Here is a 24,376-nt window from a genome sequence, read left to right on the forward strand (position 1 = left end):
CTGTCTTGCAGCACTTCTCAGCCCCTTTTTAACATTCCCTTTTCTATCCTTTACGTACAGGTGCTGTTTTGCTCCACTGCCACAATTAAAATCACCTAGACAGAGGCTGTACAAAGGTGCTCTTTGCTCTCTTGTTCCTCAAAGCATGGACATCAAGAACTGGATCCCAGCCCACTGACATCAATGGGAGCCCTTCCATTCACCTCATGAAGTCTGTGCCAGGTCAAGGAGGAACACAGATGAGAGAAAGCAATTTGGCTGTCACATTTTCCTTTCATCAAGAGCTTTACACAGAAAAGCTCTTTTTAACGTAACTTCTGCTGTTGAGTTGGAGATTTTTGTCCCTGTGAAGTGAATTTCCACTAATAACTACAGAGGTATTCAGGATGGGTCTGAGAATGGAGCAAAGAACTAGAGTTACATGGGACATATGAGGTAATGGATGTTTTTATTACTTTTTTCCTTCATTTGACAGTTGAACTGGAGGGAGACAAGTAAAACCAGTTTGGAGAACAGCAAGTGGAAAATGAAGGCAGTATTAACAGGGTGATTTAGCTCCAAGCAGCATCCCTGCACCCTGGCACACAGCGATGGGGCTGGAGTGGGGGCAGAGGGCTGAGCGATGGCATTCAGGTGGCAGCTAAAGCACCAGTGCCACTGTGGAGACAGAGGGAAATGAGCATCATTTTAGTGGCCTGGGTGGGACAGGAGAGAGGATCCAGCTTTCAGTCCCCAGTCTAGGATGGGATGTGTAGAAATGGCTGCACTCATCACAACTGCCTCATTCCCAGCCGCCCTGGGGCGTCAAACAGGAAGAGAGCATCCTGGCAGAAAGAGAACATAGCAGAGCTGGAGACTTGAGGTTAGGGTGTAGGTATGGTCTTCTGTAGGCACACACAGTTTGTGGTGATTGGGAGTGGGGCTGTGGCCCAGCCTCATCCCCAGTGGGTGCAGCTGTGAGCAGCACTGACAGCAATGAGCCATGGAGTGCCCAGGGGCACTGACCAACCACCACAGGGAACAGAGGGCACACAGGTGCAGGGCATCAACAGGAGGGGATAAAAGGTTGGGCTGAAGAACAAGAAGGGCAGATGCTTGCAGCCTTCTGAAGAGGTATGGTGTTACTCTGTGTGGGTTGAAGCTTTCTGAAACTGTGCTGTGATACTCTGTGTATCATGGCCATCTCAACTGTGACAGTCTTCTCAAGTAGCTATAGAGCTTTCACTTAGAAGATGTCATATTTTAAAAAACATGAATTTCTCTTTAAATATCAAAAAATATTTCAAATTTATAGTTTTGTACTTTCTTCATTGGAACAGGAGCCAAAACATGGTTCTAAGGGCGTGACTGGAGCTATCAGCTTTCTAAGGAGGAGATGTACTGAGTGACAGGTAAGATAAAAAATGATTTGTCTCCTTCCTTTAACCAGATGTCAGCATGGAAAGGGTTGGAAATTCAGGTGAAAGGCTCACATTAAATAAACTTTCTGCCTTCATCTAGTAGCACCTCCAGATATATTAACTTTTGGAGTGTCATCCAGAAGTCAAATTTATTTTAACAAGGCCATGTCCCTGGGATATTTGGGATCACAGTCAGCCTGTAAGGCATTTTCAGAGAGGTGTGTGAGTGATGGCCAGAGAGCCATCTGCTCCCTAGGGTGATCTCCAGAGTCAGTGGAATGGAGAAAGAAGGCCATGCCCACTTCCCACACACCAGCCTGACCGAAAGCTAGTGATGAAAATGGAGGTCTCCTTTCTGATGGATGTACAGTCAGGATACCAATCACAAAATATATGTAGGTTTTTTTACTGAGTATGCCTGACAACCAAGCCATGGATATTTAACTCCTTCAGGTTATTGTCTCAGTGGAGGTAAGAGCTAATTTACGCCTCTGAGGCATCCACTGATTCTATCAAAGTTCAGAAAATTTCTTTGAAAAATTCTAGAGTCTAAGAGAAAAACAAAAAGAAATATAATGTTAATTTAGACAGAAATTAATATAACTGTACTTAGCCCTTTTTAGCTTAACTTGCAAAAATTATACCTTGCTGTAGGTCTACAGTAAGTTGCATGTTCTGCCTATCAAAAATCCTTGGAAACTGATTGCCTAAATGTTGGATGTTGAGTCCTGCTGCCCCCTGGACAGCAGGAAGTGGTATCAGCCCCCAGGCTGTGGAACAGGGCACAGGTTGGGTATGCAGCAACAGGTTTTTCTATGCTCTGTTGCCCCAAAATCCCATGAAATTCTGGATGTGTCCATATGGCTATTCAAGTACACAGAAGCTAATGGAAAGATATTGTTATGTGTCACAGGCATATTTTATGAAAATCTTTTTGGTAGGATTTTTCTCCTGCAAAGCTGAGAGGCCTCAGAAATTAAATATAAACAATTATCTGATTGCTTGGAATGTGGTTTAGAGGTTGCTTACCAACAGGTGTGTCTTTTATTGGTTCCATGTAGTTTGTTTCTACTTGATGACCAATCATGGCCCAGCTGTGTCAAGGCTATGAGTAGTCATGAGTTTTTATTATTCATTACTTTCTAGCTTTCTGATGTTTCCTTTCTCTTTCTTTAGTATAGTTGTAATATATCATTTTCTTTTAATATAATATATATAATAAAATAATAAATCAGCCTTCTGAAACATAGAATCAAGATTCTCATCTCTCTCCTCATCCTGGAGACCCTCAAACACCACCACAATTATGTTCTCCCTCTCTCATTTTCCATACCAATAATGGCTGCTTCTCAGTCAAGTTATTGTTGGAAGAGCACCATTTTGGTTTTTACCCTTAGACTGAAAAACAATAGCAGTGCTTGATGACACCTCAAATTCTAAAGCTCATCTTTTTTTCTGGAGGCTAGCATGGTGTTAAATCCAGTATTTGCAAGTGCTTTTTTTTTGTTGTAATGTCTGAGGGTTTTAGCTCATAGTCTCAACTCATAATTGCATCAGCTCCCACTGCTGATAGGCTGAAGATAACGAATCCTCAGTTTGGCATACAGGTTGTCACTAAACAAAATATCTGTTTAGCAAACCATCAGAATTTGTGGATGAGAGGAAGCAGATGTATCATTAAGCACTAAATGGGAATATCATTTACAGTGGATGTCATGTTTCATTTTGATAAACTGCAAAAACCCCCACATGGAAGATGCAGCCCTGTGTATCTGCTGCTGAAAGCAGTGTTTTGAAAGGTAACGTTATGATGCTCTGCTGGCAGAGCTAAGATTTATTAGGGAATATGATATATGGCCCAAGCATTACCATAAAAGATAATGAAATGTGATCTGATATATGAGCTGGTATCCCATATAAAACACTCAGAGAAAAGAATCTTCACTTTGTAGAAAAGGCACACATGGAGAGCAGGGCCTTGACTGGGACTATCCAATTGTCATCAGCTATTTGTGGACTTTGGGATGCTGTAGCCCTATCTCCCTTCATAAACGCTGACTGTCCTTGTATCTGATGAACATTGTTACTGTCATTTTTCACAGGCTGTAATGATCAAATACCCATTAATGTAAATAAGAAGAGACAGTGAAACATCAAATACACATTAATGTAAATAAGAAGAGACAGTGAAACATTCTTGAAGTGGTTCTGTCGTTGGGGAAAAAAATCCTTCTATTTACCTCTCATAGTCTTCTCACTGTCTCTTGAGTGACAGTTGACTGTTTTTAATGCATGCATCTCTTTCACCTTTTCCTCATTTTGAACATTTTCTCTCCTTTCTCTCCTTCCAATCTAATCTCATTTCTAATGCCAGTCTGCATAAGATGCTCATCTTTTAAATCACAAGTTAGTTGAAAGGAAATACTTGGAAAAGACATGCTTCTGGGGGCTGTTCTAATTCCTCTTTCTGCAGTCAGTTTTGTTAAGACTGTTTGGTTCAGATTTGACCAAAATATTTCTCAACAACTATATTTTTCTTTCTCTTTCTGGAATCCTTGTCTAGGTATTATAACCTATTATAACCTTTTTTGGGTATTTACACTGTTCCCCTTATTATCCATCTGAAATATGTAATATGTATGAAGCAAGTGCAAATCATACTACATTACCATCATAATGAGTAGTAAAGCTCCTTCTGCAGTGGCTGATGATCTGCTGCTGGAAAGGCACAGAAAGACACCACTGAAGTGTGATACAGGGATGGGTTATGGTTTGCCAGTGTAATTTTGTGTGAATCATCTGTCCCATTTGCTACTCCACTGAAATGGGGTGGATACAGGCAAGAGCAGAGGCTCTTCTGAAACATTAGACTCATTATTAAGACCTGAGCAAATATTTATGATTTGCCATTGTAACTCTGGAAAAAACAAGGATTTATATGAGAATACCAAGTACCAGCAAGTTGTTACTTTAGGGAAGAGGCCATACTCTCCATCTGCTGTAATAGAGCAGTGCAGTGTCAGAAAGCAAAGTGCCAGGCATGGAAGTAGGACACTGACTCTTCTCATATTATGCAAAGGGGACTCCAGGAGGAAAACAAGGGCATTGAAATGAAGTAGTTTTGCCCACCAGGGCTGGATTTTTTTTGTGGAAAACTATTAGGAGAGTGAGGGGAAGTGGCAACTGTACATATAGCCATGTAGTATGGCAGGTTTCCAGATCTTCCCAACAGGGAATCAGCCTTGAGGAGAAAAGGCACTGGTCAGTGAAACAACTGTACCATCACCAACCTCCTGGGGTAGTGAGTGTCACCTAAAGCTGTTGGGATTCACCAACCTGCCTGTGGAGCTGAGAGAGGGACTTGCTGTGCTGGTGCTGCTACCACACAGCAGAGGCTGAGCAGAGGAGAGGGTGCTGGCTCATTGCTGCCCTGAACTGCTCCTGCAAGCCAGCCACAGCCCCTGACTGGCAACTCCTCTGTATGAAAACAGAAAATGCTGATTTCTTTCAGTGCCTAATGGCCCTAACTGATAAAAACTGCTGCCACAGTGACACAGAAGACAGTGGTGAAGACAAGCATGATTGTTAAGGGTGTTTCATGCATGCAGAATGAGAGAGGTGGCTCACTTTTACTCATTATGTCAAAAACTGCTCGGTCCAGTCTGTGAGCCAACCTCCTTTGTGCTCTCAATCCCCTCTGAAGCTCACAACACAATTAATGATAAATGAACAGCTATGGAATTGATTTCATTAAAGCAATCAGAGATCAATAGCAATACAGTGCAAGTGTTAAACAGTTAACTGCACGTGACTAATTGTGCTCAAAAGATGGGCTGGTTTTGTTCTGCTGACATTTATAAATGGCTAAGCCTTCATTTTCATAGTTTATGATGTCAGATGAATCCCTTGGGAAAGTATTTTCCTTCCGAATGATGTCTATAATTCAGTGCTGAGTGCAATTTACCAACAATTGTAGTGCTTTAAAGCATACAGTAGGCTCGCTTATTTCTGTATCAAGCAACTTGACATTTAAGATAATTTGTTAACTGTAGGAAAAATATATAAACAAGGTAATTTTCTTGTAAACAGTTGCCATGTACGACAAGGAGTATAATTGGTAACCTCTGTCGAAAGCAGGAACAATGAGAGAGACTTGTGACTGTGGGTGTACAAAATGAAAAGCACTACCTTAGGCTGCCTCTGCACTGGGTCTGCTCAGCTGGAAAAGTAAAACAAGCTACAAAGCCTGCTGCTGGAAAAGGTGGTTTTTAGAGAGAAAAAAAATCCCACATTTTTCCTGAGGCTTGTTTATATTCTTTCTGCCAGGATGTGGCTGAAGCTAGTGATCCTGTTGGGCATGTATCCCTGTCAGGTGGTGATGGCAGCAGTGCTTGGGGTCCGCAGTGCAGCTCTTTGGGACTCAGACCTCTGCTTCCATGGGAAATATGGGTGTAAAACAGCCATTTCTGAATATCAAAATGACTCACTGTGCACTACAGCTGGTCAGTGCCAGAGCCCTGCCAGTTTCACAGCAATGGAGGCCAGCAGAGCTTGGGTTTTCTTCCCAGGATATCCATATGGAGGACCCTTAGTTAAGTTCTCATCAGCTCAGTCTGTTTTTTATGTGCTTTTGTGCTGTTGTAGTAGAAAGACCAACCCCCCCTTGTTTCTGGTGACCAAATGTACAAGGATACAACCCTGTGCATCTCAGTGGAGCTGTTCTCACAAGCATGCTGAGACCTGTACTGCACTGGACCCCAGCTCACAAAAGCTTTGGTCAATAAAGAGAAAATATGCAATCACTAAAAGCAACACATTCAAAGAATTTGCTCAGAGATGTATATTGATAGGATTCTTCCTTAGTAAGAGTTTGGAAGATAAATCATAGTTTAAAAGAATTGCTGGATGCTTCATAAGCACATATTCATTAACTCACTGCAATCATTAGTGCTCTGTGGGCTCTGGTTCCTGAGTAAGCTGCTGAGAGAGGAGAAAGAGGATTTATTCCTGGAGGCACATTGTTCTGAGCACATCCTTCATCTGGCCAGTGAAAAGATTCATTTTCCTCTCCTATTCACTTTGCTTTCTTGCAGGAATGCCTTTTGTAGCACACCTCTCTGTGCAGACCCAGGCCTCTCCTGGCTGCCAAAAGCCTTCCCCATCCACGTGCCCTCCCTTATTACAGCAGCTCCCCTTTGTGGATGCTATTGTCCTCTTTTCTTCTGTTTCTCTGGACTCAAAATCAAATGCTCTGTTTCTCCCAATTCATAGTGGTGGAAATGTGGCTTTCACAGAAAAGATCTGTATCTCTGGTTCCTCTAGTTATCTGCTTCTGTGCCACAGTCATCATTCTGAGTTTATATTATGAATCCTGCCTCTATTCAGATTGTGCTTACAGTATATTTAGAGGTGCGTGAAACATTTGCAAGCACCTTATCTTTATTTTAAAAGAAAATAAAATTTTATTCCCTCCTCAAACACGGTCTTTTAGGGGAATAAGGTTTTATGTACTCCCTGTGCATAGTAACAGTGTTGCTAGGGGGCTGTATTTCTGCAGGATCTCCTTCAGCTGAGGGCTCATCTTAACATTTGTCAATGTGTTCAGTGAGAAAAAAGCAGAGCATTGGAACAAAAACCAAACTCCCCTCCCACCCCCATTATTCACATCACTTCAAACTTTCTATAGATTCAAGGATAATGGTAACAAGGCCTTTGCTCTCCTCTCACTTAGACATGGTGCACACCAGCCTTGTGGTGAAGTAAATTAAATCAGACCACTATTTTGTCTTAAAAATGCATGCAAATGATGTTTTTATCTTCATGATTAAGCTTAATTACCAAGTGGAAAATGTTCAGTGCAGAGAGTGGTAATGAAATAGTTGGTTTTGAATGATAAAAGTTGAAGGTGTTTGGATTTATTTTCCTTCAGAGCTGAGGTTTTGAAGAGATGGGGGGGCTTTCCCCACAAGTGACCAAGATACACCATGGGAGACCCCATGTAACCAATCACCAATCCACAGGCTTGAATAGGTGCTCACCTTCAAATACCCAAGGATCCATGTAAAAACAAACTTCTGCATTTTCAACATACTCAGTCCCTACATCAGGGAGAAACAAGTGACTGCACTGGTAGCTTTACTTACAAAGTTAATAAGATTTAGTTTCTTTTTAAATCTCCTGAGAAATATGATGGCTACTCTTTTAAACCATGAAGCTCTGGTGTTGAGGCACGTAAAATGAGCATGGGAATCGGACACTGGCCAGGGCCAGCTATTTGCAGCAAAGAAAGGGAAGGATGGGAAACCTGCATCCTCACTTTGGTTCTTGAAGGCCATGTGATGTTCCTGTAGCAGGAGCTTTACCTGTTTAAGCTGAAAAATATCTGTGTTGTTTTCAGCAAAATCCTGACTGCATCTCAATAGAGATACAATCTAGTTCAACCAAGGTAATTTTCAAAATACAGTCACAACATAGGATTTACTCTTTAATTGGTTTAGTAGAAGATAAGATGCTGTTGTTCATGGCGGTTTTGTTTTTCTTTAAAAATCCATTAACTTCTGTGCAGGTCTTTAAATATTTATAAGATTTAAATAATCTTTTAAAGCATCCTCAGAGAAGACATTGACTCTTTTAGTTAAATAGTTTTTATTTTTCTGGTAGGGGAATTGTTTAAGTACTCAGCCAACTAATTCCCCAATTTAATCACAATATTTTTATACTCAAATGTCTGTTTTATGTAAGCAAAGAGAAATACAAGAGAAAAAGTTATATTTATGTGTAAACTGACTAATTCCATGGAGGGGATATTATGCAGTGATTCTGGAGCTGCCTGTAAATTGAAGATGCTTTTAAATAAACACCTCAGGAACTCATACCCCTCTAAATATTTATCTTGTAAGGAAAGTTTTGCCACAAAATATTTCTCCTCTTTTCCTTTCTCCCTTAGAGCCATCTGAAGTGTTCAGGCTGTTTGCAATATGGATGCTGGAGAATAAGCAAAATCACCCATGAAAGGAGCCATGAAGTTTGTGGTGAAAACCAGAATTAGAGCCAATTCCAGAGATGAGCAATATTCCCACCTTGGTTCACAGCTCATGTGCTGCAAGCATGGCCTACAAAAGCAGAGGTATGCATTGCCAATAATTCACATTTTGTGGACACTACCTTAGGCCTGACTTCTTGCAGTTGCAGGAGACACTTCTCCACAGAACATATTTTCTTTCCAAAGGTCCCTTGCACAGCCAAAATCTGGGAGGGGAATGGGGGGATGTCCAGCTGTCTGTCTGCCTCAGATTCCTTTATTCCCGGGCCTGCTTAGCACAGGCTAAGTGTGTGTGAACAGAGGCTCGTGGGCTGTGTTTTTCCTTTAGTTGGCTCCTGGTTGGCTTTATTTGGTTTGTTCTTTTGCAAAATGGTTTTGGTTTCTTTGCTTGTTTGAGCTAACAGCAGAAGTGCTAGGTCTCTGTAGAGTGAAATTAAATGCCAGGTTTAGGATGTGTCATCAGAGCAATTAATCATTCTTTAGAGATATGGCAAAGGCAGTCTCCAGGACTGTGCGAGCTCAACACAGCTTTCCTGCACATTAGGCTTGTGTGGAGCCCCTCAGCTGAAACCAGCATTTCTTGGGCATGTCTTGCTGCCAAGCAAATCTGCCTTTTGCAGTTGAGCCTTGTTTTCCCTGCCCACTGTATTGCCCCTGGCAGCCACAGCAATCAGGCACCAGCAGAAATCTCCTCACTGCGGGGAAAATAATTAACGAGAACAAGCAGAACCATCCATGCACATGGCTGCACCCTAAGAAGATGCTCACAAAGGTGATTCACAATAATGTTCTTAAAACAAAACAGGCACTCTAACAGTAGCCAAAACCAGTGTAAGCACAGGATACTTTCCAGCATTAGCCTAACCCTGTGGTGATAGCGATAAACGATGCTCCATGTTTTTAATCAAGAGACAATATTCTTGCTGGCTGACTGAAGTGTTTTTATTGGAAATAGCTTCCAAAAAGAACCTGTCTTGTTAGTACTGTAAATTCTGCAGGCTAAAATCCTTTGATTCTCATTAAATTAACTAATTACTGTCTCACTGGATCAATGGATTTAGGAGCACTGACATAATCTTGCTAGGAAAGGAAAGCTGCCAAATTCCATGGCTTTGCTTAAACCTATTACCCTGGTATCTGTGCACTGAAAGAAATTTATCACCATGTAATTAATGGTCTTAGTTGGTTGATTGTCATATCAAAAGGAGGCAAAGATTTAAGCTAAGCAAACAAAAAAAAAGGATTTTTTTTCTTTCACAGAAGAACTGCATATGCAGTTTGCTTATTTAGGGTGCTTTTTTTACAAATACGAAAAAATATTTATGGGGAACAAACAACCCCTACATGAGGTTCTGCCTAGCACTGGAAGGCAGATGCTGTTCAGGGTGCTCAGCAGCACTGTTGAGCTGGCTGTGGGCAGCAAAGGCTCTGGGTGGGAGCTGCTGGGGTATGGGTGCTGGCTGGCACCCACGGCTCTGGAGAGCAGGGATTTGCACATTTGGCACCATCCTAGGAATGCCTCTGCTTGGCACAGCCAGGCCCATGTCAGGCTGAGGACCCTGTGCACCAGGATAGGGCTTAGCCAACACTTGGGACCTTCAGCCCCACAGCTGCTGCTTGTGGCACTATTAAAACTCCATTTATGTGCTTTTTTTGGCCTAGCTTTGCAATGGACTATTTAGGCTCCTGTCCTATGTGAGAAATAAAAAATAGGATTTTATGGTATTAGCAAGCCAATTAATCTCTCAAACAGTTGATCCATAAGGTAGGAGGACTAAATTTTAGAAAGTTAATGGTGCAAATAGGCAAAGCCCTTTCTCAGCTGCAAGCACTGCATTCTATCCTACTCCTAGCCTAGCTGTCCAAGTGGGTTTATTATGTTTGCTCAGCTATAATCTATACATGTTTTAACATACTCTAAGCTGTTTTTAATTTTAAACTAAGAAACCCTGGCAAATCTCTTTCAATATAATTAGAATTTTCCCTTTAGTTTGCTGTTTAGCCATTATTTTCTTATTTCCGCTTTATTTTCTGGTAGATAAATCCTCTTATTCATTTGTTTCAATGAAGCTTGAGTAAAGGTCATTTAAATTGATTCACCTTTCTTATCTCCCTTGCATTTATTCTATAATCCTGCTTTCCATTGTGTGGAGGAGAATAGCTTTCTTTTCTCTGATTGTTTCTGCTAGAAGAAAAATGGTAACCCTTTATTAAATAAATCTGGGAAAGCTGTGCTCCAAATCCATATTATCACTAGCTTGGGGAAACAAATTATTTCACAAACTTAAAAAAGGAAAACATACAGCACTTTTAGCAGTTTGCTGTTAGATGGCCTGAGCTTTTTGCCTCAAGCCTCCTAAGTGAACGAGGGTAACACTTTGGTACAATTTGCAAAAGCAAAAAGAAAATCTCAGGGAGCCAATTTCAATTGTGAAGCCCTGTGGAGGTGCAGAGCACCAGGAACCTGGGTGGTGCTGGGTGCTGGGGCACAGAGCCACCCAACCTTTTCCCATTTGTCCCAGATATTTCCATGTTTAGCAGCACTGTCCAGACTCACCAGCTTGTCTCTTAGCACACAGCTCACACATAGAGCTCTTCTGGAGCTCCATGAGGCTTCAGCTTTGAAGGGAATGTTCCTCTTTTGATTCCTACCCTGAAATGCATACCTCTGCAGGGGATAGATATGAAAGTATTATATAAGACATGAAAATAATAATGAGTGACTACTCAGTTTGCCTTGAAAAATCACCTGAGTGTATACTGTTATTTTCTGTTTGTAGTCAGTTGACAAGAATGTCTGTAGGCACCTGCACCATTTTTCTGACTCTGTTCCAGAGGGATGTGTTTGGTTTTTTTCCCTGATCAGGTGATGTTCTGTAATGTAGGACAAATTTTAGATGAATAAAATGTGGTATTTTCTAATACTGGAATGTTTAAGGAAGCCATACAATTAGGAAAATAGGAACATAAACCAATCTGTTAACAATATGCTCACGTATGTAAGAGTGTATGTTCCCCATTTTAAACAACTAAATCAGAATTGCTTTTTATTTTGTTGCCAAGGTTACTGAATTTTGAATAGTCTCTAGAGAGTGGTAGCTTTAACTCGTTGAACGGCATCATTGTTTAATATTAAGAATATTCTGATGAAAGCTATCTGAGCTGTGGAAAATCACTTCTTCCTTCAAAAACACCTAAAATTAAGGCTGGTAGGGATGGCCCAGATGCAGTTCAGGTAAGCCTGCAGTGAGCTGGTCAGTGCCCAGGATGGGTTCAAGGCCAAGGGCAGCTGTGTCAGACACAGTCACTTGGCAAAGTCAAGAGCAGGGAAGGAGATGTCCAGAGGAAAAGAAACAATCTTTCAGATCAGTGTGGCAGGAGGAATACAGGTAAGTGAGGGAAGGTACAGAAACTGTCTCCAGGACCACAGCAGTGATAGGGATACAATAAAATCTTACCTTAAAATCACTGAAATAAAAGGTGGGGGACCCTGACTGCAGTGCAGGGGCAGCCAGTTCCACAGAGCAGAGAAAAAAAAAGCTGACAAGAGAGAGAGGAAAAAACAATCAGGACCCAGACTTGATCCTCCATTCCAAAATGAGAGCTAGATACCAACATGGGGCAGGATTCCTCCAGAAGCTGCCAGGTCCTAGAAAGGCAGTGGGAATGAGATCTCCACTCACACCCTAATGAGTGGAGATTAGCCCCAGATTGCATACAAGGGACTTACTGCCCTTTTTTTTCCCTTTTCGCTTGCTCCTGTAGCTACCTGCAGGAAAATGTGTGGCAGCATTTTAGATGTTCCTGCTGTTGAGGCACCAATATGTGAGAATGGGAGGAAATGGCCTTCTCTGTGCTGGGGGATAGGAATGCTCTCTTTTGTCTCACCATGTTGTTCTTTGACTCTCATACATTCACGGACACTTGAATCTAATGAGTCAAACTAATGCTTTGGCAAAAGAGTTGATAAGAAATTAATATTTAGTTTGTGGTATTGAAATCCACTGGTTATACATTTACTGCCACCCACTCATCCAAGCACACCTACAGTTATATACATTGACAGGGATATAAGTAATGATAAAGTAATTTGAATTAGAAGCTTAATTGAAATATTTTAAAGTATGCCTATTTGAATGCTAGAAACATTGTATGTAGCATATATTAGTCTTTAAGTAATCTGCATATGGTTTTACTATCATGAAACTATAAATCACCTAAAAAATTGTTTTATACTGCACTGAAAGTACAAATAGAGTGATGTGAGGCAGGGAACTGAAAGGTAGCTGGGTTTTTTTGGGTATTTGAGAAGTGTCATTTACAGGAGGGATGCTGTAATGTTGCATTTGGGGTCAGTGGACAGGATTGGGGTAACCCCAGTACCTGCAGAGTTCCTTCAAGCTCAGGTGGCCTGAGGGAGTCTCCAGGAGCTTCCTCTAAAATCTCAGCTCTGCATCTAATTGTTACTCAAAGCTCATTTAGCTGCTAGTTTGTCTTAGGCCAAAATTTTTTTTGTGTCATCAAGTTTGTTACTGACATCTGGAGTGGTCACAGACCACAGCTGTAGAAGAACAAACCTGATCCTTGCACTGTTTTTCAGCCCACTCTTCTCTGAAATTTGGTGACCAGGCTCTTTGAATCCATGAGATTTGTCCCACTGTCCCTACTTGCCCTGTGCAGCACTCCTCTGGCAGTTGAGAAATACAGGTATGCAGCACCTGCCAGAGCACTCTCAAGGCAAAATGCCTTTTAAAAATCTCTAGGAAGACAGACACAAATAAGTTCAAAAGCTCTTTTCCCCCTGGTAGCCCAATAATGTAGGTGAAAACTTTTTTGGTTTCATTAGGTTTCAGACTATTGCTTTCTCCTGCCTGCTGAGCTTCTGTGGGTTTGGTTGTTGAGCACTGAGTGCCGCTGCTCTAAACTGGAGCCACACTACTGGGTGCTGCTATAATGACCTTTCTCATGAATATGTATTGCCAGATAAGTGAAGCAGAATAAAAGATTAGAAACTTTTAACACTCAAGACTCTCCAGAGCTTCAGCCCTGGAGATTGGAAAGGTATTCTGCTTCTTCAGGAGCAAAGCAGTGAGAGAGCTTGGGGAATCTTTGTGGTCCATTGTTGTGGTTTCTTGGCCTCTAACAAAAAAGGTAGAATAGAGGATCCATTTGTTGCTCTGTTAAATATTTTCCATACAAAAAGCAGTAATGTAAAATGCAATAAGAGTTTTGTACAAAATGTACAAAATTAACCATCAAGGAGTCAGGGACTAATTACCAAGAAAAATCTGATTCCAGGATGCACCTGGGTATTAGGAGTTTGAATTCATTTCAGAATTAGATCAAATTTAATTCTGCACAAAATGGATAGTATTTGATATAATCATAATGAACATTATTATATACTGTGCAGTGAGGGAACTCAGCTGAGCTTGCCAAAATTCACTCCTGAAATCTCCGCCAACACACAAAAAATAGCTTCCCCCCACAGGCACAATATTGAGGAGTTTTAAAAATACTTCAGGGTGATTTTAGAGTTATGCTTCAAAAGTACCTATTTAAGTTTGGGAAACTATGCCATGTTACTCATTGCCTGGACCAGAGTCCTTTCCAGGATCTCTGATGTTATGACTTTGTGTGGTCATTCAGTGACCATCTGTCACTTATCTTGTTTGGCTCCAAATGCCCTCTGCTCTGCTCATCATCGATTTTATTTTATTTTTTTCCAAAAAGAGAATCATAAAATAAATGTAGCAATTACTGCATTCAGGTCAGGGAAAAAAAAAAAAGCCTTTTGTTGCTGTCAAGTGTTTGTTTTTCTAAACTGTTGGTTAGAAGCAGCCAACAAAAGGAGAAATCATTTTATAGGTGCCCTTTCACACTGGGATCATTAAATTCAAGTCCACAGTTTCATTATCAGCTTCTATTTTCAGAGAGGTAAAAGTCATCTGCAAAAATTTCCATGTAAAGTTTTAGTAGCACAGAGAAGGGTTGACTGCTGCCTCAAGTTCTTCAACCTTTCTGAGCTCCCTTTGTCTGTTTTGTGGTCTAACAAAACATGCACATTTCTCCTAAAAACCACATTGTCAGCAAGTCAGCTGCTCTTCTCTCCTTTCAAGACTGACTTAATCCCCTTGCATGGCCCACATCCCAGGATTTGGGCTCCCAGTCCCATCCCATGGCTCTCAGGGAGTGCACCCCAACCCCCATGGCCCCCCACCAGCCTGATCACTAAACAGCCTGTTTGCCACGCTACTTGTCCCTGTATTCCAACCAAATAAAGAACTTTGAACAATACAGAGCTAAAAATGGCAGCCCTGAATCTTCATCTACTATTAGACTAAAAGAAAATATCTTCAAGTACTTTGTAAAACCACCTTGAGCATATGATTTACTTTTTACATCATTCAGTAAATTTCAGGCGTAGAAATGTTTCTGTTCATTAGCAGCACGGCTACCTCTTGAATAAATTACATTTAGCATGGTATTAGCATTTCATCAGTAATCAATAATTCCCTTCATCAAGCTAGTTCTAAATCTGGGAGGAAATTTACCTTTGTGCAGTTGCCTTCATCTTAAAATGATTGTACTAAAACCTACCCTGAGGCAAAAAGTCTCAACAAATACCCTAGGTGCAGTGTGTCTTCACCTTGGGGAAATCAGGAACTGACATCTGTCTCCGTGGGATTTTTGAGATGTTGCTTTCAATATTATGGCACCTAAGATCCATAAAAGTGAGATTTGTACCTTGCTTTCCTTGTTGTACCTTGAGATTTGTACCTTGTTGAAGAGGGAGGAACCTGTTAATAGACAAAGAGATTTCTTCAAGACCAGGTTGGATGGGGCCCTGAGTAACCTGGTCTAGAGGGTGGCATCCCTGCCCATGGCAGGAGTTAGAATTAGTTGGAATTAGATGTCCTTTAAGGTCCCTTCCAACCCAGGCTATTTTGGGATTCTGTGTTTTGCAACATTCAGGACCATGTGCAGACAACTGGATTTGGAAAGCAACATCAAGGGCACCTATGCTATGCTAACAGCTATCTAATCCACAAAATATTTTACTATACCACCTGCTTTTATTTTTTTCACTTTTTGTGTGCTGATGGATCTAGTAGCTCCAAGCACTTCTAAGCTGCAGTGGAAAAATCCTAACTTCATTTTGGTTTTGCAAAATTATCCAGAGACCCTCTATCTTAGGAAAATATCTTCCTAAGATAGAGGGTCTCTGGATAATGCATGCAAAAATTACATCTACAGAATCCAGCTTTTTTTTTTTGCCCCTTTAAAGCCCCCAAACCATTAGTATTGTGATCCTACTTATTTTTCGGAGGAAGCCTGTATTTTCTGATGGTTTTATATTATCACTTCAAAGATTCCAAAACACCCAATTAGTACCCTAGGTGAACTAGTTCTTTTGAATCCATTATTTCTCTAAGAAAACAGAAGAATGAATTCTTGGCTGATGTGTATGAAGTTTTACTGTGAGGGTAGTTAAAAGAATCTAAAGGTGCATCTTGTGTGAAGCATCCTGCTTTTCCTCTACTATTCCTGAATGTCATCCTGCTTAACTGTGAAGGCAGGCTTGGAGGAGATAAGCCTATCAGTTGTGGGAACTTATGAAAAATAAATGCTCTCTGGCAATGCTTTTTGCAATATTTATGATTTCCCAAACTAGTAGCTTCTGTGTTGCTGACTGCAAGGTTACTGACCTCGAAAGATCTTGCCGTTGCACAAGGCAACACAGCAACTGAGGACAAAATGGGGCCTGGCCATTTTTCTTCCAAAAGTCAGTGTGTCTGCCCTAATTAAAGGGCTTTCCTCCACCTACCCTGCAGACTGTTCTTTAGACTAGCTCTCTCCTATTTTCAGATACCATCTTCTCACTGCTGACTGGCCAGATGTACACATTTTGCTGGACATTCTTCCTTTCACCAATGGCTTAAAACCCAAGGGATAATTAACTTTGTTCTAGCAGCTGTCACACTGAGAAACAGAACCTGTCTCAGTGCACTTCTGTCACTTTTCCCGATTTTGTTCAAGACAGGACCTTGCTCAGGTCATCTGCAATTACCTTTGTGTGAAGTGAGTCAGCAGCTGTAGGATTTCCTTTATTTGTCACCCAAATTCTTGAACTCACAGACAGCTGCTACTGAGACTGCTTAGATGGTGATTCCCCAGAGGAAGTTGAGGTTCTTTTTAAGAAAAATTATATGCACAGGTTTAAAACTGTGAAGTAATGTGGTAATGGAAGTCTTTATTGGTTTTCTATTGGTGGCACTTTGAAATGTTTTGCTTGAAACATACTTTCAAAGCATTTTTCTTTCTCTTCATTTATCTCTGCTCTGCCAGCTTTAAAATGTTCTCTCTCAAACTTCTGGGAATTATAGCTTAGTGTGGTTTGTTTCTTTTTTTCCCTGAGTGAAAGTTTGCACTAAGACTGCTATTTGCTTTCCAATATTAGAATGTGTTGAATCCCTAATTGCAGCAATTGGACTTGCACCTTGTTACACAGTAAAAGATAAAAACAGCCTTGTGTGAGGCTGCCCTGGTATCCATGCAGTCAAAACCTCATTTAAGAGAAATGTTGTTCTGTCTACGTGATCTCACCCAAGCAGTTCTGGACAGGGAATGTGGTAGGAGACATTTTAATGTGTCAAATTAATTTGAGCTGCAGCTTTTCACATGAAAATCTCCACTGCTCCTAAACTACATTTTGAAGCACATGTACATTTACTTGATTGTTTGCTATTAAGATTAATTTATTGGGAAGCACAAATTACAGGTACAAATTCTGAGCAAGAATCCTTAATTTGGAAACAGTTTCTGATTTAAAAATAGCAAAATGTGTTGAAGCTTCCAATCACCACAGAAAAACAATTAATTACATGCTAGAAGTTTGAGGCTAGAGTTCTTCCAAGGATTCTTGTTGTTTGTGGGAATAAGAAACTATTTATAAATGTGAATTTTGTGTGTCAGCCATGTCCTTGCATTTAATAGAAATTTATATTAAAGCAAACAGCAATAATCAAGAATGTTCCTACAGACACACTGAGACTAATATCAAATCTAAGAGTACAAACTACTGTACCATTGGTTTTTATATCAGAATTATTTTAAGAGTTATTGTCTTTGAAGGTAATTTAGCAAGAAGATAGTTTGGTTTTGGATTTGTGCTGTTAGATAGATATAGTTTTCAGCTGGCACATTGCTCTAACAACAATTACTTGGGTTCTTAGTACCTGCTGCTTTTGTACACTCCTTAAGGTAGGGTCTTCTAGCTGTGCATATTTTGCTACTGTTTTCTTTTGTAATCCTATAATAATTTTTCCTTTATTTAAATATCTTGCTAATTCCAGTCCTAGCACTGAAAACAAGTTCTTACTCATGGTTTACACAGATGAAGTGTACTCAGGTTCATAGTTTGGTATTTACATTTAAAATATATTCAGTGTATTTGATGCCAATAAGAGTAGTTTGGGGAAATACAAAATTAATAAATTACAGGTAAAACACTCTACTATCTCTTCTTCAATATATTCAATATAATCTCTGGGCTTGATTCTGACCTAATTTGGGCTAATTTAATGTTGGTTAAGCTTAACTGACAGGAGGGGAGTTATTTTTCATTTACTAGAAATAACATGACACTGGAGATTCATTTTTATATATCATGTCTTTACATTTCCTAATACAGTGTAATGAAGCTGAGCACCTGCTCAGGAAGTGATTGCTCCTTGTGATGATTTCCATTATGTTAAACTATCACCTGGGAAAAAAAAAGTCATTGTTTCCTTTTAATAAGCAAGTTTAGAAAGCAAATGTCTGTTAAAATGTGCCTTTAATCTTTGTTGTATAAGTAGGCAAGTGGCATGATGAAAACCAAGCTTGTATCTGCAAGGATGAGCTGAGTTTACCAGGAATAGCTGCAAAGTGACCAGCCCTTTCCCCTTCTCCTTTTCACTCATTCTCATGCAATGAGATAGAATGGAATTGGAGATTGCCAATGCATTCACCTCCTTAGGTTGGATAATAAACCCCATTTCCACGTTTTTTAGAAGTTACCATCAGCAGAGAGGAAGCAGAAGTGAAAATGCAGACTCTACCTGCTTATCACACCAAGTCTCTGATGGGTGCTCTCAGTCTCAAGATCTGTGGGTCTTGAAAGCTTGATCCTGCTGTTATTCTGTAAGACTGAAAGGATGAGATAAAACATTCAGTCTATTCACAGTATATACTCATAGTAATATTTTTCATGACCTTCATGAGCTTTGTAGAGAAAATAACATTTTTAAAGTGGAAAACAAGAGAATTATGTGGGAAATAAGGGAATCGAGAAAAATGAAGAAATAATCGCAGGTTTGGCACGCTACTCAACGGTTCAATATGGGCATGACTTGCCTCATTGTGTAGTTTATATATAGCTTCATTACAAGCAAAAGTACAATTTACTGAAGAATTATTTTCTGGAAGGCCTGTTTTATGCATCATGTACTTTCCTGGCACCTTACAACCATGCTTAACCTGTATAACATTAACTATATTTATAGGTGGTATCTGAACGAGCCAAACATGATTTTTTTTTTCTCCAGCTCATTTCCTAAATCAGATACAGTAGCTTAAACTCAGAATAGAAGAAACATGATGAATTTCAGCTTTGGTGAGTTGTCTGCAGCCCAGCTCAGTTTCTCTCTTGTAATAAGATAGATCACCCACAGAAATTTCCTTTGGACTTGAAAGTGAGCCCTATGGCTTAGCTGGGATGTGGCCCATGCCTCAGACTGAAAAGCTTTTGTATGAGAGGAGAGTAGAAGGACAAATAGCTCTTACTTATAAAAAAAGAAAGAGTTGGTAATTTCGAGGGTATTTTACCTCCACTGGAACTACCTTTCTGTATAATGCAAAAGATGAATGATAATAATCAAACAAGTAATGTTATTGTAAAGTGGTAAGGTGGAGAGAGTTTTCTGCTGTGTGGGAAATCAGAAATCTTATCTGTTGTCAAAGTCCATGTGCATTTGTCTTGTAGAATTATGCCTTCAGGTGGTAGCTAACCATCCCAGTGCTCAGTAATTACTCTTTGGCTTATTTATCAGAATGATTGTGTTACTGCCAGCATTTGAAGAGTTCTGTGTAAAAGAAATTCACATGTAGCTCACCTTCAGTCTTCTATGCCATCTATTAGCTGGCAGTTCTTAACACCACAGAGTCTCTTCTTCAGGATACATATTGCCCTGAAGAATAAGTAAATAGCTAATTTAATTTTTTCTTTGAGGATAAATATTTATCCTGAAATAGAAGCTATTTTACCAACATCAAATAATGAAAAACCTCAATCAATATACAATACAGGGCCCTGGCTCACCAAGATTCACTTTAATTTTCATTTCAGTTCAAGTCAGACACTTATTCACTAAGTACCCATTTATACTTAGAAAGGGAGACATGGGGTACACGAAGTTTTCAATTAGAGGCCATTATACACAGCTTAGAACAACCATATTTCGTTGCTCTTTATGGTTATTATGTAATATATTTTAGAGGGGAAAAGCAACAAAACAAAACCATTTCTCTCTTAAATGACTTTTACCCAGATAGTATTCAGATAGGGTGCTTGTTAAAAAGTAAATAAAATTTTGAGGATGTGGGAAGAAGAGTATGTCAAAAAAATTCAAGGGGAAGATGTGAGAGTTTAAATGTCACCCTTCTCAGTGAAGTCAGCACTAGAAAATCACAGGTAAAGGATTCATTGTTGCAGTCTATTGTGTGATAAAGACATGGCACGGCTGATAAAGGGAAGGTTCCCTGGCTGCCCATGCTCACAGGTCACAGCCCCTCACTGAAATGCTGCCCCAGCCTCTCCCTGCAGACCCCTGGTGATGGCACTGCAGTCTGAGAAAGCTGCTGGCTCCAGCTCAGGATAAGAAAAGCTGGTAATTCATTACCATTTAATGACCTTCCAGAGTGGGAGCTCATCTCAATAGCATATTAAAGCAATCCATTCAGGTATAACAGAATGGATAGGCCAAACTAGATCAAAAATCCCTGAGCCATACACTATTTATTGCCAGCTGAAAGATAAGCTTCACAGGAGGACCTACTGTATATTTGCCTTCTGGTATAAAACTATTTTTAAATCTCCAAAGATATATTTAAAAACCCATTCAAAACTTCCTGTCACTCTAAGATCTGTGGGAAGAATGGACTTCTAGCTCAAATCTTCAAGCACTGTGGATAGCATTAGTTCTCAGTGTAACATTTCAGGATTTCATATATTAAATTCATATTTATGTGTGTATATATACACATATAAGATAGACATAGACATTGTCATAGCAAGAGAACTTGTTGATAATAAAATTAAGAAAATTAGGGAACATTTCCCAAAGCAACAAGTAAACAATTCTCTACCTTATCTATGAGTATGGTTTGCTCATAAATAGACCTGAGACATTTTTTGGACATATACCAGCTTCCTATTACCACCTTGGGAAAGCAATAGTTAAATTTAGGACCTGAAGCTATGGTCAGAGGTGAGCAATAAGTCAGGGACAAATAGGCAATATGCATTAATATAATCCAAATATATATTAAAAAAAAAAAAGAAAAGAAAAGCATTTGTGCTGTCTCCTGAAGCAAGAGAAAGAACAAATTGCAGAGCAGTACTAGTGGCTGTGCTTATTCACTTGCACACAGCTCTATGCAAACCAACCTTCACCTTTGTTCAGGAAAATGATGTATCTGTAAAACACTGGCTAGAACTCTCCTGTGTTCCTTCAGCTGAGCCTGCTGCTGGAGATGAGTCACAGAATTTAAAACCAGCTTTTGCATATCCAGTCATTATAAAGAGAACTAGAGAGCATTGTTTGAATTTGTTTTGAATTTGTTTTTTTACTGAAACAAAACAGAGCTTTCTCTCTCATTATATGTTAAAAAAATAATTCCACAAGTCTTGTAAAATGTCTTTAGAATTTGAGCACTAAATGACTGGGTGGCATAGAGAAGAACAGGTTGATTAAATGCAGAAATGTGTAGGAATGAATGTCGAAATCCTTATTTGTTACAGCTTATATTTTGGGAGACATCCTGCAATTTGCCCATATTGTGTTTGAATGAATAGTCTTAAGGTATAGCATAAATTTTAGGAATATGTAGTAGAAAGCTTTCTTCTTAGAAATCCCCAGCACTTTTAGGCAACACTGCTATCTACTGGGACACTTGTTCAAACCACACTGAAGCCCTTAGAAATGGCAGGGAATAAAAGTGTGGTGGCAGCAAACTTGGCAACAAGTCCAAGACAGTGCCTGGATGGGTGAGAGCCTGACCCCACAGAGGGCTGTGTACCAGAACCCCCCCATAAATTGTGTAAAAAACCAAACCCTGCACTTGTAGCCAACCAACAGCTAAAAAACTGCTTGGAGGCAGTGGGAACAAATACTTAAAAGGAAGGAGGTTTCTCCATGTTCTCCCAACAGTGATAGGTGTTTGGACCAGCACAAGGGCACAATCAGTGATAAAAGTTGTAAAACTTGTCTGGACTGAAGAACCAATATGTTCATGGTTTTGGAGTGAAATGAAATAATTTCAACAGCAGAGCCAGATTTGGGATATCTAGGAGGTAATTCAGTCTTTCTAGAAAGTAATTTTTTCTGCAAGCTCAAACTTGCTCAAGATACCTGTGGTGGGATTGTTTTGTAAAAATCATAGTTACCTGCAGAAACAAATCCACTGTTATGAAAAGCTGGACATCTTTTCGAAATAACACCTAACAAGTGCTTTCAGAATAATGTAATTCACTTTATAGACAATCACAAAAGCTGGAAGTGTTAAAAGTAGGACCCTTTAAAGAGAATATTGATTTAGATGAAAGCTACAAATTCTGTAAAGTAAGACTATGCTGGACATGGTTAAAAGCTCTTTAAATTGCAAACTTAATCTAATTTACAGAGAGGGAGACCTTGTTCCCTTTCATTTGGGGCTGGGAAGCAGAGTGGGCTTGAGCTGCAGAGCTTGCACATACATTTTCAATTACTCTAGTGAGTAACCACTAGTACTAGACTGCCTGTATCAAATCAGCTGCACAACAGTGGCTATAAAAGCAGCATTCTCTTGCCTAGATGATTTTACCTGTTAACACAAAAACTTGTTTGATGTATACCTGAAGAATTCCAGCGGTTGTCTTTTTGATGTTGAGTATGAAAGGGAATACACCTCATTAAATGGCACATCAAAAGGATGAAAATGCAATCATTAATCTATGTTTTATGACATTCTCCTAACAATGTGTTGTAGAAATCTATATTGCATCAAATAGTAGAAAGGTCCTGAAAAATTCCTGGAGTAGTAGAAGGACTCTCCTACTCTTCATTTTCTCTGTCTTTTACATTTCCCGAGCCCTCCATTTTTTACCTGAACATAGCCATACTCAGCCTCTTCTCACTGGTGCAATTTTAAAGTCTGCACAACAGAAGCAAGATTAGAGGTGTAAAACATAAACACATATCCACTGTGCTTCAATCCTGCATCTTGGCAATAAATTGCTGCATTTAATCTACTTGACTCTGAGCATGCTGAGCTGTTGGTGCAGCGTGCATACCCAGCCCTAAATTAAAGCAGGCTAATTTCTTCTCTGGCTCACCCAACTCCTCCTTCTAATGTACTGAGGAATGTCTCTCTGTCTGGTGACACCACCCCAGTGTCAGATTTAAATTGCATTAGATATTGTTTCTAATCAGGGAGGAAATCCATAGCTGGCAAGTAGGGCAGGACTCCATCCTCGCTAGCAAGAGAGAAATGAGCTGGACTTTTGGGTCAAGGTCTGCAGCCCTGACTTGAGCAAGTGGTGCAGTTGTGGGTAATTTACCTGACAGGACTAAGCCTGTAGCACTCAGCTGATCATCTCTGCTGCTTGTGGAAAGGGAGTTATCTGAAGCTTGAAGGTATTTGGGGAAAAATCTGCCAAAACAGGAAAAAAATTCCCCCCCAGGTAACACCAAAGCAGGCAGTTAAGACTCTGAGTTAATGCAGTGCTGTATCCCTCACCTGCTTTCCTTGCTCCTCCTTTGTGTCAGGTCCAGATGAGACTCTGGGGGATGTCACTCCCTGTGCTGCTGTATGTGCCCACAGATCTCCAACTTCCTTTGCAATCTGAGCACTGCAGTGCCTGGAGAACAGCAGCTTAGGTGGTTTTTTTTGTTTTTTTTTTTTAAAGAAATCCCCTATTCATTGAGGGGTTGCTCTAAAAAGTTCAGAAGTAGGATTTTATTTTCATATGGTTAGACACACAAGAGCAAATAAAACTTCCCTGAATATCCTACTGACAAGTTTTCTGGCAAGGATTTTCACTTAAACAGAAGCTGAAAACAAATTTTGCAGGAAGTTCACAGAAGATTCCTCCTTCTCTAACCTGTGAATGAGAATATTAAGATTGGAAATAGACTTCCACAGTATAATATTTATCCAGTAACAATAATGTTACATTTTTGCTATTAAAGCCAATAAATATAGTTTTAAATAAACATATAGATGTTTATTAGAGTAGATACTCTTCTGAAAATATTTTCTTTCTAGCTATTGAAAGTAAATACAAAAGATTGAAAATGAGTCTTAAATATGTGCTAGCATATGGGAATTAAGAGAATTTAATGTTTCAGGCTGCAGGAATTGTCAAAGCAAATTTTGTCATTTAGAAATACTCCTGTATTACCTACTTACAGGGACATACATCATTCAGTCATGAAACAAAAGTGATATCATATGATTTAACAGGATAATTAGCTATCCATACATCCATTAGCAGATGCTAAGAATAATCATGCAATATTTCTGAGATACCTGTCCTAGTTGAAAACTTAAAAAGAAAAATGTTAGTAATTCAATGTTTCTCTAGTCTTTACATGAGCTTTTGAAGAAGCAAAACACAGTTTTCTATGTAATA

At 39.8% G+C, this 24,376-nt stretch overlaps 2 long non-coding RNA genes across 2 annotated transcripts; one reads left to right on the forward strand and one right to left on the reverse strand.

The window, feature by feature from the left end:
* The first annotated feature begins 305 nt into the window (after positions 1-305).
* On the forward strand, positions 306-8,515 carry LOC143694455 (uncharacterized). Its single transcript, XR_013182940.1, has 3 exons — positions 306-435; positions 1,320-1,391; positions 8,347-8,515. It is a non-coding gene; the product is annotated as an uncharacterized LOC143694455 (long non-coding RNA).
* A 6,609-nt stretch (positions 8,516-15,124) lies between these two features.
* On the reverse strand, positions 15,125-23,584 carry LOC143694454 (uncharacterized). The gene is made up of 4 exons (XR_013182939.1): positions 23,482-23,584; positions 19,599-19,673; positions 18,546-18,633; positions 15,125-15,242 (listed from the first exon to the last, which is right to left on the reverse strand). It is a non-coding gene; the product is annotated as an uncharacterized LOC143694454 (long non-coding RNA).
* Positions 23,585-24,376: the final 792 nt, after the last annotated feature.

The sequence above is a fragment of the Agelaius phoeniceus genome, chromosome 7 (genome assembly GCF_051311805.1).
Source record: "Agelaius phoeniceus isolate bAgePho1 chromosome 7, bAgePho1.hap1, whole genome shotgun sequence".
In the NCBI taxonomy this organism is placed as follows: Eukaryota; Metazoa; Chordata; class Aves; order Passeriformes; family Icteridae; genus Agelaius; species Agelaius phoeniceus.